This window comes from Monodelphis domestica, chromosome 1 (genome assembly GCF_027887165.1).
Source record: "Monodelphis domestica isolate mMonDom1 chromosome 1, mMonDom1.pri, whole genome shotgun sequence".
Lineage (NCBI taxonomy): Eukaryota > Metazoa > Chordata > Mammalia > Didelphimorphia > Didelphidae > Monodelphis > Monodelphis domestica.
The window spans coordinates 189,645,527-189,659,448 of record NC_077227.1 but is presented as its reverse complement, the minus strand read 5'-3'; the positions used below and the strand labels follow the sequence as shown (position 1 = coordinate 189,659,448).

Here is a 13,922-nt window from a genome sequence, read left to right as displayed (position 1 = left end):
CACTGTTTACTGTTGTAATACTTTATAGTATTTTAAACCTTTGTATATTATCTTTCTTAGTCCTTATTGCAATCTGTAGGGTGAGCATTATTATTCCCTGGGATGCTGTTTTACTTATGGTCACAGTGCTAGAAAAATAGAACCAGAACTACAAGCCAAGTTTTGTGATTCTTTTACAGTGCTCTTTTAATTTTACAATGCCAATAATTCATTCTATCAAAAGAGAAATAGGATGAAAGATAGGTAATATGTTCAAAGTTTAAGCTAAAGAGTCTATATATCACAGAGAAATAGTGTTTGACTTCTACCTTTACCTACCTAACTAATAAATACCTGGTTAATAAATAACCATAACCAAAGTATACAAAGGAGCTAAGTGGTACAGGGGAGAGAGTGCTGGACCTGGCATCAGGAGAACTGAAGGCTCTCTTTTCTCCATTCAAATCTTTCTTCAGACACTTACTGGCTGAATGGCATTGATCAGGTCACTTAACTTTACTTGGCTCAGTTTCTTCATCTGTAAAAATGAACTGGAGAAAGAAATGGAAAGCCTCCAGAAAGTCTGCAAAGAAAACCCCACATGGGGTCATGAATAGTCATACAAGACTGCAATGACTGAGCATCAACAAAAAAGAATATAAACTGTTGATTTTTATTTTGCATGCTAATCAACTCAGCACCCCCCCCCCCTTTTAGTGTGTTGTATGATGTGGAATTTTGTTCCATAGATTTAGAGCTAGACGGAATCTTAGAGATCATCTGCTCCAACCTGCTCATTTCATAGTTATAATTCAGTACAATACATGTTTATTAAGTACCTACTGTCTACCATGTATTAACCTTAAAGATAAAATACAGGTAATGAGAGAAAAATCATAGTCCCTGACCACAAAGGTGAAGAAACGGAATCACAGAGAGCTTAAATAATTTTGGAAGGTTTCGCAAATAATCTAATTCTTAAAAATAAATGAGTGTAATCAATTATGAGTCTAGGCAATTAGGTATCGTAGGACAATATTATAATCTTGTAGTCAGGGCACATTTTGGATTTATAAATTATAAAACATTAATTTTACTTTCAAATGTTTTTTTAAAAAAAACCACATTAGTATGGCCCTTTAAGGTTTCTAATGCAATGTATTTATGTAGTTTTATGTTTTTGTATATGTATGTTCTTGTGTGAGAGTCTCAATATCTGTGAGAAAGCTAATATTTAAATGATTTGTTTATAGTACACAACTAGGAAGTATTGGAAAAATAATTTGAATCTAGGTGTTCCTCACTCCAAGCTTAATTCTCCAGAACATGGACTCAAACTTTTCTATACTACCTACTTGTATGTCCATTTGGAATACTTCTCTCCTAGTAGCTATATTTTTGTAGCTATTGTCATATTTATATTATTATTTTATGTTTAAGCTGTGAGGTTATTTTTTGCTCAATGAAGCTATTTTTTAAAATAATGGCTGCATTGCTGTCATTTATAAATCCTGTCTTACACTGAATTGGGAGATTAAGTTTAGTTTACAATAATGTTTAGGGCTAAGATTTACTGTATGTGAAAACTGTAATGGTTTTTGTTTTTAAATGCATTTGGAAGTTATCCCCCTCCACAATTTTTTTTTCTCAAGCTCTTTGGAATCCGTTTAAGGAAGTGCTCTAAAATCTTCCATTAAATAAATTGGTCTTGGTAGAAATGGAGACTTTGCAGATAAAACTGTCACCTTGGAATTATTGGTTGAATTTAAATTTCGAGTTAAACTGTATTGGAGTGAAGATGATGTATCAAATAGGGGTATTGCAAATAATCTTTTTTTGTTGTATACAAAGTTTTCAAAGACTTTTATCTACAAAATGAACTGATGACAGAATTCCTTTTTTAAATGGTGAAACAAACCTCTACATTTGTAGTAAATCAATGGAAAACATCTATTCACCAGAAAAAGTCCTGCGGCCTTCTCTGGCAGAAGGTCTCAGGGCAGACTTCCTCTGCCTGCTGGGCTTTTCAGAAGGAAATCTGTCTGGTTCGGCAAGCATTTTACACATAGTTGAATACCTTGCTGGGGAAACCCTTCTGTGACTGTCTTTTTCTATAGTAAATGAGTCTTCCCCCACCCTCTGTGAGGTCTCCCTGCCTGATTAAGAAAGGCCAGAGAGTTGATCTTTATGGCCAAAGAATCACCCTCCCCTTTTTTTCTTTTGGAATCATCTATGGATTGTTGAACCATTTCCAGTGCCAATTTGACCAAAATGTCTACTCGCCATCTCCCACTTTTTTTTTTTTACTAAAAATTAAATCTCCTTTATATTAATACTTAGGTCTTTCTCTTTTCAACCTACAGTCTATGTTTTCTGACAGCTGTACAGAAACTAAAGGGCATCTTTTTAACATCTTGAAACCTTGAGGATGATTGAGTATTTCATTTAGGCACCAGCTTGGCTTTCCTTTTTCTAACAATTAGAATACAAATTTATTCATATTCATCCAAATTCCCCTAGGTAAAGCAATGACAATTCTAGTTTTTATGTCACAAACTACCAACTGAACTGTGCTGACATATGTTGCCCAAGTTTTCTGTGAGCAACTTTGAAACACAGAACATTAAAAATAGTTCTAGGATTTAGATGAGAATTCTTTTTTTCCCTCTCAGTGTAATTGACAAAGGTGTTGTTAATGGAACAAAAAGAAAAGAATTTAAACTTTCCTCTGGCTAGACTGGCATGATTAGTCATATCCTGGAATCCTTGATGAACCAGGAATCAGGAAACTGGTAGTTCTGCTACTGAATCTCTCTTTATGTAGCCTTGAATGAGTTTTTTCATCTCCTTAGGACTATTTGGTTATCTCTAAAACAAAGGAGTCAGATTACGTTATCTCTCACATCACTCTCCCTTTTAAGATTCTGTGATTCTGTAGGCAAAAATAATAACCAAACTCTACTTTCCTTGATCTCATGAGGTATCTTTCCCTTGTTCCCTCTATTTGTGTACAAGGAAAAGCAGCATGATATAATGTATAGAGAACTTGCCAAGGAGTCTGGAAAACCTTGATTCAAGCCCTGCCTCAGATATACCTATTGCTTGTGTGACTGGGCAAATCACTCTCATTCAGGTCTCTGAACAACTCTCTAAGGCAATAAATTGCATATCAAATAAACAAAGACAGGAGTGTCTTTACCATATATGCAAGTAGTGTGCTTACCCACACTAGTAAATCCTACAGAGCTGCAGACAGCACCATCCCTGCCCCTTAGACTCAGAACATCAGTCACTGATCTGCCTTCTCCTGTCTTCTCCTTGCCTTTCTTCTTTTTCAACCATGTCCCTCACAGAGAAATAAAAATGATAGTACACGGGATCTAATAAAAATGAACATGAACCAGTACTACATGGGATACAAGCAGTCAAATCTTTTTCAAGCTTTTAACTAAGTATACTTTTCCTTTCCATGTGTACTTCCTTCCCCCTCCCCAACACCTACTTTTGAATTTAGGAAAATCTTCAAAGGAGGGAAAAGATGCCAAGGAAAAAATATGATACATCTAAGCTCATAAGAGGGAAGACCATCCCAGGAATTAAGCTGTTCCTTTCCTACCCCTTGGACTTGAAATCCCTGATGTCCCTAGATGTCTATGTTGTGTGTTGGGGAATCAGAGAAAGAAGGGTAAGGTTTTGTTAAGAAAGTAACTCTTCTTAATGAAATTAAAATATTAATTAATTCCACAAATTATTAAAATATCAAAAAAAAGCATTCCTACCACCATCCCAACATGACTATTCTCTTCTTGTAATACATACAACTGCATATTTTCCTCAGTTTCTTCATATGAATTGTTTCATTCTACCTAATATGCCCCTGCCCTATCTCCTGTCAAGGTTTTCAGCTTCAAGTTGTTTTGCAATAGCTTCACTAGCACGCTTTGCCATATTCTATCACTCCAGGGGCCTGATCTACAAGGAAGGATGACCCAAGTAATTAGTCCCAAAGTCATGGTTTTTACTGAGTGGTGGGAATGTACCCTTCAATATTAATAAAGGAGGAGGTAGGGTTGAAGAGAAGAGAGGAGGCAGAGGATTATGAACTTTTATTAGTTAATGGGTTTGTTTCTGTTTTGTGATTGTTTATCCTTTGTTTTTGAAGAAAATCAATGATGTCATGATGGTGATGTCTTGACTTGTGCATGAATTTGATTAAAGTGAGTCAGTTATGCAGAATAGACTTTAGAGCCTTTGGTATGGAAACAAAAGTAGTAACACAATGTGGGCTCTTCAGCATCATGTATTTGACATCTCTTACTAAAAATCAATTCAGTCCTTAAACTGAGTGGTACAATTTATAGTACATGAGACATAAATAAAACCTAAGTTTTTTTACCGGGTCTAGCTGAAAAGTAGCAAACTATCAACCCATCCTATTAAGTAAGGACAAAGAATAATAGGAGGTATCCAGTGCTTTGAGGAGCTTGGGAATAAGAATGGCCACGCCATTGAGTGAAGCTGATTGTAGGAAGGAGGTGCCTTTGATTTATGTCTCCTGGGACTAGAGCAAAGGGGAGGACTTATGGCGGGGGGCACACTTAGCACTAAATATAGGACACACAGAAGAGTCTGCCCCCACTATTGTTTTTCTGGATACTCTTTGTTGGAGTTCACAAGCCAGCAAAGGTCAAAACAAAACAAAAAGCCTAGTAGTAGCCACAGGAATGGGAAAGATTTGACTGAAAGTAAACAAACATTTCACCCCAAGTAGGGTTGTATTGTAGCCTGGAAGAACTCTCATACTAGAGATATTTAATGCAACACTTCATTTTGAATGTGAAATTTGATCAACAGGTGAATTCGAGGAAGAAAATTCATGTTGCTTATTTTGCATTTAGGAAGACTAAGGGGGTGATGGAAGAATTTCAGATGTTATACCCTAGATATTTATAGGAAAGAAAGGTGAGTTAGAAGTAGAGCTGAAGGTTTGAGAAAAAGCTTTTCTTTTTTTTTGTCTTCCTTTACCCTTTTTTCCTCCCCTTTTCTTTCTCTTTTCTTTTCCTTCTTCCTTTCATCTTTTCTTCATCTCTACCCCAAATGAATTCATAATTTTGGTGTTAGATTTAGTTTGGACATTGAATTGATTTTAACCCTGTTGTAGAGTACAACTTTAAGTCATAAAAGATTCACCAGTCTGACAGCTCTATAGCAGGAATTATAAATATTTAGAATTATGCCCAGTGAAATTCCATCATTTCCCTGGATGAATTTTCTACTAGAATCTATATTTCTGCCTTTTCCATCATGTCTTAAATATGCTACTAGAGGCAACTTTGTAGCATAGTCGATTGATTAGCAGGCCTACAGTTTGGAGGACCTGGATTCAAATGTGGCCTTAGACACTTCTCAGGTGTGTGACCTTAGACAAGTCACTTAACCCCAGTCCCCTACCCTTTACCACACTTATGCTTTGGAATCAATACTTAGCAATGATTCTAAGATAGAAGGTTTTTTAAAAGAAAAAAAAAGGTGCTACTGTTGTTTATTACTGTTTTTCTAAGAAGAGTTTCATTTTTCATGCCAATTGATACTAACGATATTCATTTTGTCATATGGAGATCTGTTGTTTTTCATTGTCCTATTTCTTGCATTGTTCTTTGGCTAGAGTAAGTGTGCATTCACATGTGTTCACGTGTTCAATATTTTATTTTAATTTGTATATATACATATATCTATTAAGAAAAAATGTGAGGAAAGAACTTGGATTTTGGTGTTAGAGAACCTTAGTTCAAATCCCAGCACTGTAATCGGGAGAGAGAGAAAAAGGGGAGGGGGTGGAGGAATGAAGAATGAGGGAGAGAGTGCTGGATTAAATGAATACTAAGTTCCTTTCATTTCTAAATCAATGAGCCTACTGAAAGCCACAAAGGGAAGGTTTCTAGATCTGTAGATGAACCAACAGTGGGAGAAGTGGACCAGTAAAATTGTACTTGTGGGCAGAGAGGCCCAGTGCAAGCATAATTAGGGGAACCCTTATCAGGAGAAGAGGACTTGTGCTTTATACACCCAGGGGAATTGGAAGCTGGGGTAAAGAATCTAGCTCAGTCCACTGCATGTGGCACCTAAGGGAACCCAGAGATAGTATTCCCTCCACCCTAGCCACAGAGCTGAATTTCCACATAGAGGAAAAGTCACAAAAAAAGAAAATGACCAAAAGACAGAGAAAAACATTTTTTTGAATTAATTTATTTAGCCAATTTAGAATATTCCTTAGTTACAATAATCACATTATTTCCCTCCCTACTGTGATAATTAAAATGTTTGGGAGCAAGGGAAATATATATATCAATTATGACCGCTGAAATATGTTTTCTACTGTGACTTGGTTTTATATAAATATAAGATGGTCACCAGGGAATATATTCCCAATTTATGAATATGCCCAAGCCAACTGGGTTTTATAGAGAAATTTAATTTATAATACACTGATTAATCAATTGAAAAAGAGAGAAAGTAAGAAAGGAATAAGAATGAATATCAGTCAGTTGGTTTTATCACTCACCCAAGATCTCTCTTGGTAAGGCTTCTCATGCCAACCTCAGGCTCCACCTTCAAGAGAGCCTCCTTTCAAGAAATGTTTCCAGAGAATTCTCCTCCTTCAGAGCCAGCCTTCTCTCATGGTCCTCCCACAGAGCAACCTCTTCAGTCCTCCTTCAGAGCCACCTCGCTCAGAGCAAAACCTCCCCCTTCTCTCCTCAGACCCCGCTATTTTTAAGGAAACCATCTAAGTCCCCTCCCCTCAGTTCTCACATCTACCAATCACTGTCGATGGCTCCCCTGTGCCAATGGTGGCTCTAGCTTAACCCAGGACCGCCCAGAGGTCTGTTTCCTTTGCACATGTCTGTTGTAGGTCATATTCTCAAATAATTAAATCTTGATCTATGCTGCAGCCCTTCCTAAATCCTGTTAGACTGAGTAGGGTGGAGATTATAAGTTCCAAGACCTGGTTCTGTCATTCCAAGTATCTCTATTGCATCAATTCTAAAATCAATCATGACTCAAAGAACTTCCTGTTCTATGCTTAAGCATAGGTCAAAGCCCTTTCCATTGTTTAGCAAAAGGTTTCTGTCCTAACGTAGTCATAAGTAGGGAGGAGAAGGATCCTCCCATGCCAAGGGGTTTCACATTCCAATAGAGTTCTTACTATCAGTAGGAAATTTTTTCCAAGTATGAAATTTCCCAATGGTGAAATTTCCAACATTCATAAGTCTAAGAAAGTTTAAGGTTTACACTCCCCTCCACCCACCCTTCCCACAGCCGACACGCAATTTCATTGGGTATTACTCGTGTCCTTCATCAGAACCTATTTCCATGTTGTTGGTGTTTGCATTAGGATGTTCATTTAGAGTCTACCTCTCTAGCCATATCCCCTCAACCCATGTATTCAAGTAGTTGTTTTTCTTCTGTGTTTCTACTCCCACAGTTTTTCCTCTGAATGTGGATAGTGGTTTTTCTCGTATATCCCTCCAACTTGTTCAGGATCACTGCATTGCCATTAAAGAAGTCCATTACATTCAATTGTACCACAGTGTGTCAGTCTCTGTGTACAATGTTCTCCTGGTTCTGCTCCTCTCATTCTGCATCAATTCCTGGAGGTTGTTCCAGTTCCCATGGAATTCCTCCAATTCATTATTCCTTTGAGCACAATAGTATTCCATCATCAACATATACCACTATTTGTTCAGTCATTCCCCAATTGAAGGGCATCCCCTCATTTTCCAAATTTTTGCCACCAGAAATAGCACAGCTATGAATATTTTTGTACATGTCTTTTTCATTATTATCTCTTTGGGGTACAAACCCAGCAGTGCTATGGCTGGATCAAAGGGCAGACCATCTTTTAGTGTCCTTTGGGCATAGTTCCAAATTGCCCTCCAGAAAGGTTGGATCAATTCACAACTCCCAGAGAAAAATTAACATTAGGAAGTTATTTTAGTGAGAAGGAGATAAAAATATAAACTCAGAAGAGGACAACAATGCCAAATGGAAACATATTAAAGCCTCATAGGAAATTATAAATTATAAAAGGGTATCATATCCAAAATGACCTCCTGGAAGAATTTGAAAATGCAGTTTTACAAAATCAAATAATAAGAGAAGTATAAGAGAAATGGGGGGGGGGGGAGAGAGAATGAGTCAAACAGCATGTTAATTGATATTTAAAAAGTCATTGAAGAATGCAAATCCCAAAAATCTAGAATTGGTCAAATAGAAAAACGAGGCATAAAGAAAACAACTCCTTAAAAAATAAAATTGGCCAAATAGTAAAGGAAGTACAAAAGGTCAATAAAGAGAATAACACCTAAAATTAGAATGGGATAAATGAAAGCTAAAAACTCAATCCAGAAACAACAAAAAAAAGAGGAAAAAAAGGAAGAAAATATGAAACATCTCAGTAGAAAGGAAACTGACCTGGAACAACCATTGAACTATCCAAAAGCCATGATTAAAAAAAAGATACTGGAAATTATATTGAAAGAAATTATCACAGAAAATAATCCCCTGATATTCTCAAAGAAGAGTGAAAAAAAGAAACTGAAATAATCCATTAATAATTTTCTGAACTAGCCCCCCCAGAATAAAACCCCCAGAACACATTATAGCAAAATTCCATAACTCCCAACCAGAAAAACAACAACAACAATAAATCTACAGTCATGATTACACAAGACCTAGCAGCTTCTACATTCAAAGCAAAGGGTATGGGAAGTGATAATCTTCAAGGCAAAATCAGCATTATATCCAAGGATCACCTATCCAGCAAATAATCCTCCATAATACTAGTATAATACTTTAAGGAAAGAAATGCATATTTAATGAAATAGAAGCATCTCAGGCATTCCTAATTTAAAGATCTGAACTATAAATTAAATTTCATGATTAAATTTGACATTCAAGAAAAGGATAAAAAGAAAAATAGAAAAAATTAAACCCAAGAAATTAAATGAGGTTAAATTAATTACATTCCTATATGTGAAAGTGATAACTTGGATACTTAAGCGATCATTGATAGAAGACATACTTAAGTATTTGAAATACTTAATATACTTAAGAATTTTATTGTGAATAGGGGAGAGAAAAGAAGTATATATAGAGAGAGCATGGAGTGAGGTGAATTTTTTTTTTTTAATAAACCCTTACCTTCCATCTTGGAGTCAATACTGTGTATTGTCTCCAAGGCAGAGGAGTGGTAAGGGTTAGGCAATGGGGGTCAAGTGACTTTCCCAGGGTCACACAGCTGGGAAGTGTCTGAGGCCAGATTTGAACCTAGGACCTCCCGTCTCTAGGCCTGACTCTCAATGCACTGAGCCACCCAGCTGCCCCCGAGTAAGTTGAATTTCATTGAGTAATATCTACAAAACTTATTGAAGAAAATGAATATGCATTGGGAGAAAAGAAAAGGAAAGATAGAAAGGAGTAAAATTATTTCACAGGCAGAGGTACACAAGAGTTAATAGATTAGAATATGGAAGATGCTCGAACCTTATTCTTATTGGAATTGGCTCTAAGTGGAAATAATATCCACACTCAGGTAGCTATAGAAATCTGCCTTACCCCATAGGAAGTAGGAGGGGAGAGAGAAAAAGAGAAAGAAGAGATGAACAAAAGGGAGAAAGAAGTGGTAGTCAGAAGTAAAATATTCATGAAAAGGGAAAGCCTAAAATGAGAGAGAGTAGAGGGTAAATGGGGGGGGGGAGGGGGGGAATAAGATGGAGGGAAATAAGTAATAATCATAACTGTGAGTGTAAATAGGATGAACTCACTCATAAAATGGAAGAGGATAGCAGAGTAGATTAAAAGCCAGAATCGCACTATGCTAACCCCCCAAAAAGTACACACATTTAAAGCAGGGAAACACATACAGAGTAATGATAAGGGGCTGGAGAAGAGTCTATTGTGATTAAGCTGAAGTAAAAATAAAGCAAAGGTAGTAATCACTATCTCAGATGAAACAAAAGTAAAAATGTATCTAATTTTAAAAATTAAAGATCGAATTACATCTTGTTGAAAGGTATCATTGACAATGAAATTAATATCACTACTAAACATATGTGTGTATATATTCTCTTAAAAAAATAAAGAAAGGGAAGAGAAGGGAGTTATGTACCTGCAAAGGGAGGCATGGGATTTTGGTATGGAAAGAGAGGGGGAGAGAGAAGAAACCCCCCTTCTTCAAAAGCGGGATTCAGGGCCGACAGCAGCTCTAATGGGTTGGCTCAGAGAGAGGAGAGAGGGTTTGAAGATTTTCCCCCTTCTGCCTTCCCTCTTTAGCTCAAAGTCCTCTCCCCAATTAGCTCTTGTCCCTCTTGTCCCACCTCCACTACTGCAGACCAAAAGGTCTCCTCTTGATCTGTTCACTCACACTCAGCTTGGGGAATAGATAACTTTTAATGTCAACTCTACCTACCAGGTAATACAAAAGGAAGAACAGGCAGGGAAGAATGGGAAAAGCAAAGTGGGGAAAGGGGGTCCCTGTCTCTATCTAAACCCTTTTCCTCCCTCTTCAAGTTTGGGGGGAACTCTGGCCTTGGCAGCCTGAGCCCCCTGAAAGAGAGAAAGGTTGTCTCACCCCTGGGCAACAGGAGTTGAGATAAAATCTGCTCAGGTTTCACTTCAGACAATTCCTTCAAATGGGAAATCCTTGGGGGGAAAGATTTCCAGTCACCACCAGGAAAAATGGGTAACCCTCAGGAGAAAGTCTTTATCCACCTTCTCTCTTCAAAGTCTCAAGACATAAAGACCATCCCTGCTCTACTCACCAGAGTCATCTTTCCTCTGGATTCCATGCCTGGGGGCCACTCCTCCGTCAAGGTGATCAATTTCATATACTCTTCAATCTGGCACTTTTTCTCTAGTACCATATAGTGTTAGAGGCTGGTATATATATGTACATACCTAATGGAATAGCACCCAAAATTTTTTTTTTAATTTTATAGTATTTTATTTGATCATTTCCATGCATTTTTCATTAAAGACAAAGATCATTTTCTTTTCCTCCCTCCCACCCCCCGTGGCCGACGCATGATTCCACTGGTATCATATGTGTTCTTGACTTGAACCCATTGCCATGTTGTTAGTATTTGCATCAGAGTGTTCGCTCCGAGTCTTTCCTCTGTCATGTCCCCTTAGCCATTGTAGTCAGGCAGTTGCTTTTCCTCGGTGTTTCTATTCCCTCAGTTTGTCCTCTGCTTTTGGATAGTGTTTTTTTCTCCTTGATCCCTGCAGATTGTGCAGGGACATTACACCACCACTAATGGAGAAGTCCATTATATTCGATTATACCACAGTGTGTTTGTCTCTGTGTACAATGTTCTCCTGGTTCTGCTCCTCTCTCTCTGCATCACTTCCTGGAGGTTGTTCCAGTTCACATGGAAATCCTCCACTTTATTATTCCTTTGAGCACAATAGTATTCCATCACCAACATATACCACAATTTGTTCAGCCATTCCCCAATTGATGGGCATCCCCTCATTTTCCAATTTTTGGCCACCACAAAGAGCGCAGCTATGAATATTTTTGTACAAGTCTTTTTGTCCATTATGTCTTTGGGGTACAAACCCAGCAGTGCTATGGCTGGATCAAAGGGTAGACATTCTTTTGTCGCCCTTTGTGCATAGTTCCAAATTGCCCTCCAGAATGGCTGGATCAGTTCACAACTCCACCAGCAATGAATTAATGTCCCTACTTTGCCACATCCCCTCCAGCATTCATTACTTTCCATAACTGTCATGTTAGCCAATCTGCTAGGTGTGAGGTGATACCTCAGAGTTGTTTTGATTTGCATCTCTCTGATTATAAGAGATGTGGAGCACTTCTTCATGTGCTTATTAATAGTTTTGATTTCTTTATCTGAAAACTGTCTATCCATGTCCCTTGCCCATTTATCAATTGGGGAATGGCTTGATTTTTTGTACAATTGATTTAGCTCTTTATAAATTTGAGTAATTAAACCTTTGTCAGAGGTTTTTATGAAGATTTTTTCCCAACTTGTTGTTTTCCTTCTGATTTTAGTTACATTGCTTTTGTTTGTACAAAAGCCTTTTAATTTGATGTAGTCGAAATTATTTATTTTACATTTTGTGATTCTCTCTATGTCTTGCTTGGTTTTAAAGTCTTTCCCCTCCCAAAGGTCTGACATGTATACTATTCTGTGTTTACCCAATTTACTTATGGTTTCCTTCTTTATGTTTAAGTCTTTCACCCATTTTGAATTTATCTTGGTGTAGGGTGTCAGGTGTTGATCTATTCCTAATCTCTCCCACACTGTCTTCCAATTTTCCCAGCAGTTCTTATCAAATAGTGAATTTTTGTCCCAAGACCTGGGATCTTTGGGTTTATCGTATACTATCTGGCTGAGGTCGCTTGCCCCCAGTCTATTCCACTGATCCTCCTTTCTGTCTCTTAGCCAGTACCAAATTGTTTTGATGACTGCTGCTTTGTAATATAGTTTGAGGTCTGGGACTGCTAGGCCCCCCTCATTAGTGTTTTTTTTCATTATTTCCCTGGATATCCTTGATCTTTTGTTATTCCAAATGAACTTTGTTATGCTTTTTTCCAAATCAGTAAAGAAATTTTTTGGGAGTTCCATGGATATGGCACTAAATAGATAAATAAGTTTGGGCAGGATAGTCATTTTTATTATATTGGCTCGTCCTACCCATGAGCAGTTAATGTTTTTCCAATTGCTCAAGTCTAGTTTTAGTTGTGTGGCGAGTGTTTTGTAGTTGTGTTCATATAGTTCCTGTGTTTGTCTTGGGAGGTAGATTCCTAGGTATTTTATTTTGTCTAAGGTGATTTTGAATGGGATTTCTCTTTCTAGTTTTTGCTGCTGAGCTGTGTTGGAGATATATAGAAAAGCTGATGACTTATGTGGGTTTATTTTGTATCCTGCAACTTTGCTAAAGTTGTTGATTATTTCAATTAGCTTTTTGGTTGAATCTCTAGGATTCTTTAAGTAGACCATCATGTCATCTGCAAAAAGTGATAACTTGGTCTCCTCCTTGCCTATTTTGATGCCTTCAATTTCTTTTTCTTCTCTAATTGCTACTGCTAGTGTTTCTAGTACGATGTCAAATAATAGAGGTGATAATGGGCATCCTTGTTTCACTCCTGATCTTATTGGGAATGCATCTAGTTTATCCCCATTGCAGATGATATTAGCTGTTGGTTTTAGATATATACTGTTTATTATTTTTAGGAATGACCCTTCTATTCCTATGCTTTCTAGTGTTTTTAATAGGAATGGGTGTTGTATTTTATCAAAGGCTTTTTCTGCATCTATTGAGATAATCATGTGGTTCTTGTTGGTTTGCTTGTTAATGTGGTCAATTATGTGGATGGTTTTCCTAATATTGAACCAGCCCTGCATCCCTGGTATAAATCCTACTTGATCATGGTGGATGACCCTTCTGATCACTTGCTGAATTCTTTTTGCTAGTATCCTATTTAAGATTTTTGCATCTATATTCATTAGGGAGATTGGTCTATAGTTTTCTTTCTCTGTTTTTGACCTGCCTGGTTTTGGAATCAGTACCATGTTTGTGTCATAAAAGGAGTTTGGTAGAACTCCCTCTTTGCTTATTATGTCAAATAGTTTGTATAGTATTGGGATTAACTGTTCTCTGAATGTTTGATAGAATTCACTGGTGAATCCATCAGGCCCTGGGGATTTTTTCTTAGGAAGTTCTTTGATGGCTTGGTGGATTTTATTTTCTGATATGGGATTATTTAAGAATTCTATTTCCTCTTCTGTTAGTCTAGGCAGTTTGTATTTTTGTATATATTCATCCATATCACTTAAATTGGTATATTTATTGCCATATAATTGGGCAAAGTAATTTCTAATGATTGCCTTAATTTCCTCTTCCTCAGAGGTGATGTC

At 37.2% G+C, this 13,922-nt stretch overlaps 1 protein-coding gene across 3 annotated transcripts in view; it reads left to right on the top strand.

Annotated features, from left to right (window-relative positions):
- The window catches only part of WDR72 (WD repeat domain 72), a 325,916-nt gene that overhangs the window by 215,892 nt on the left and 96,102 nt on the right, over nt 1–13,922 (top strand). The gene's annotated exons all lie outside the window — the stretch shown is intronic.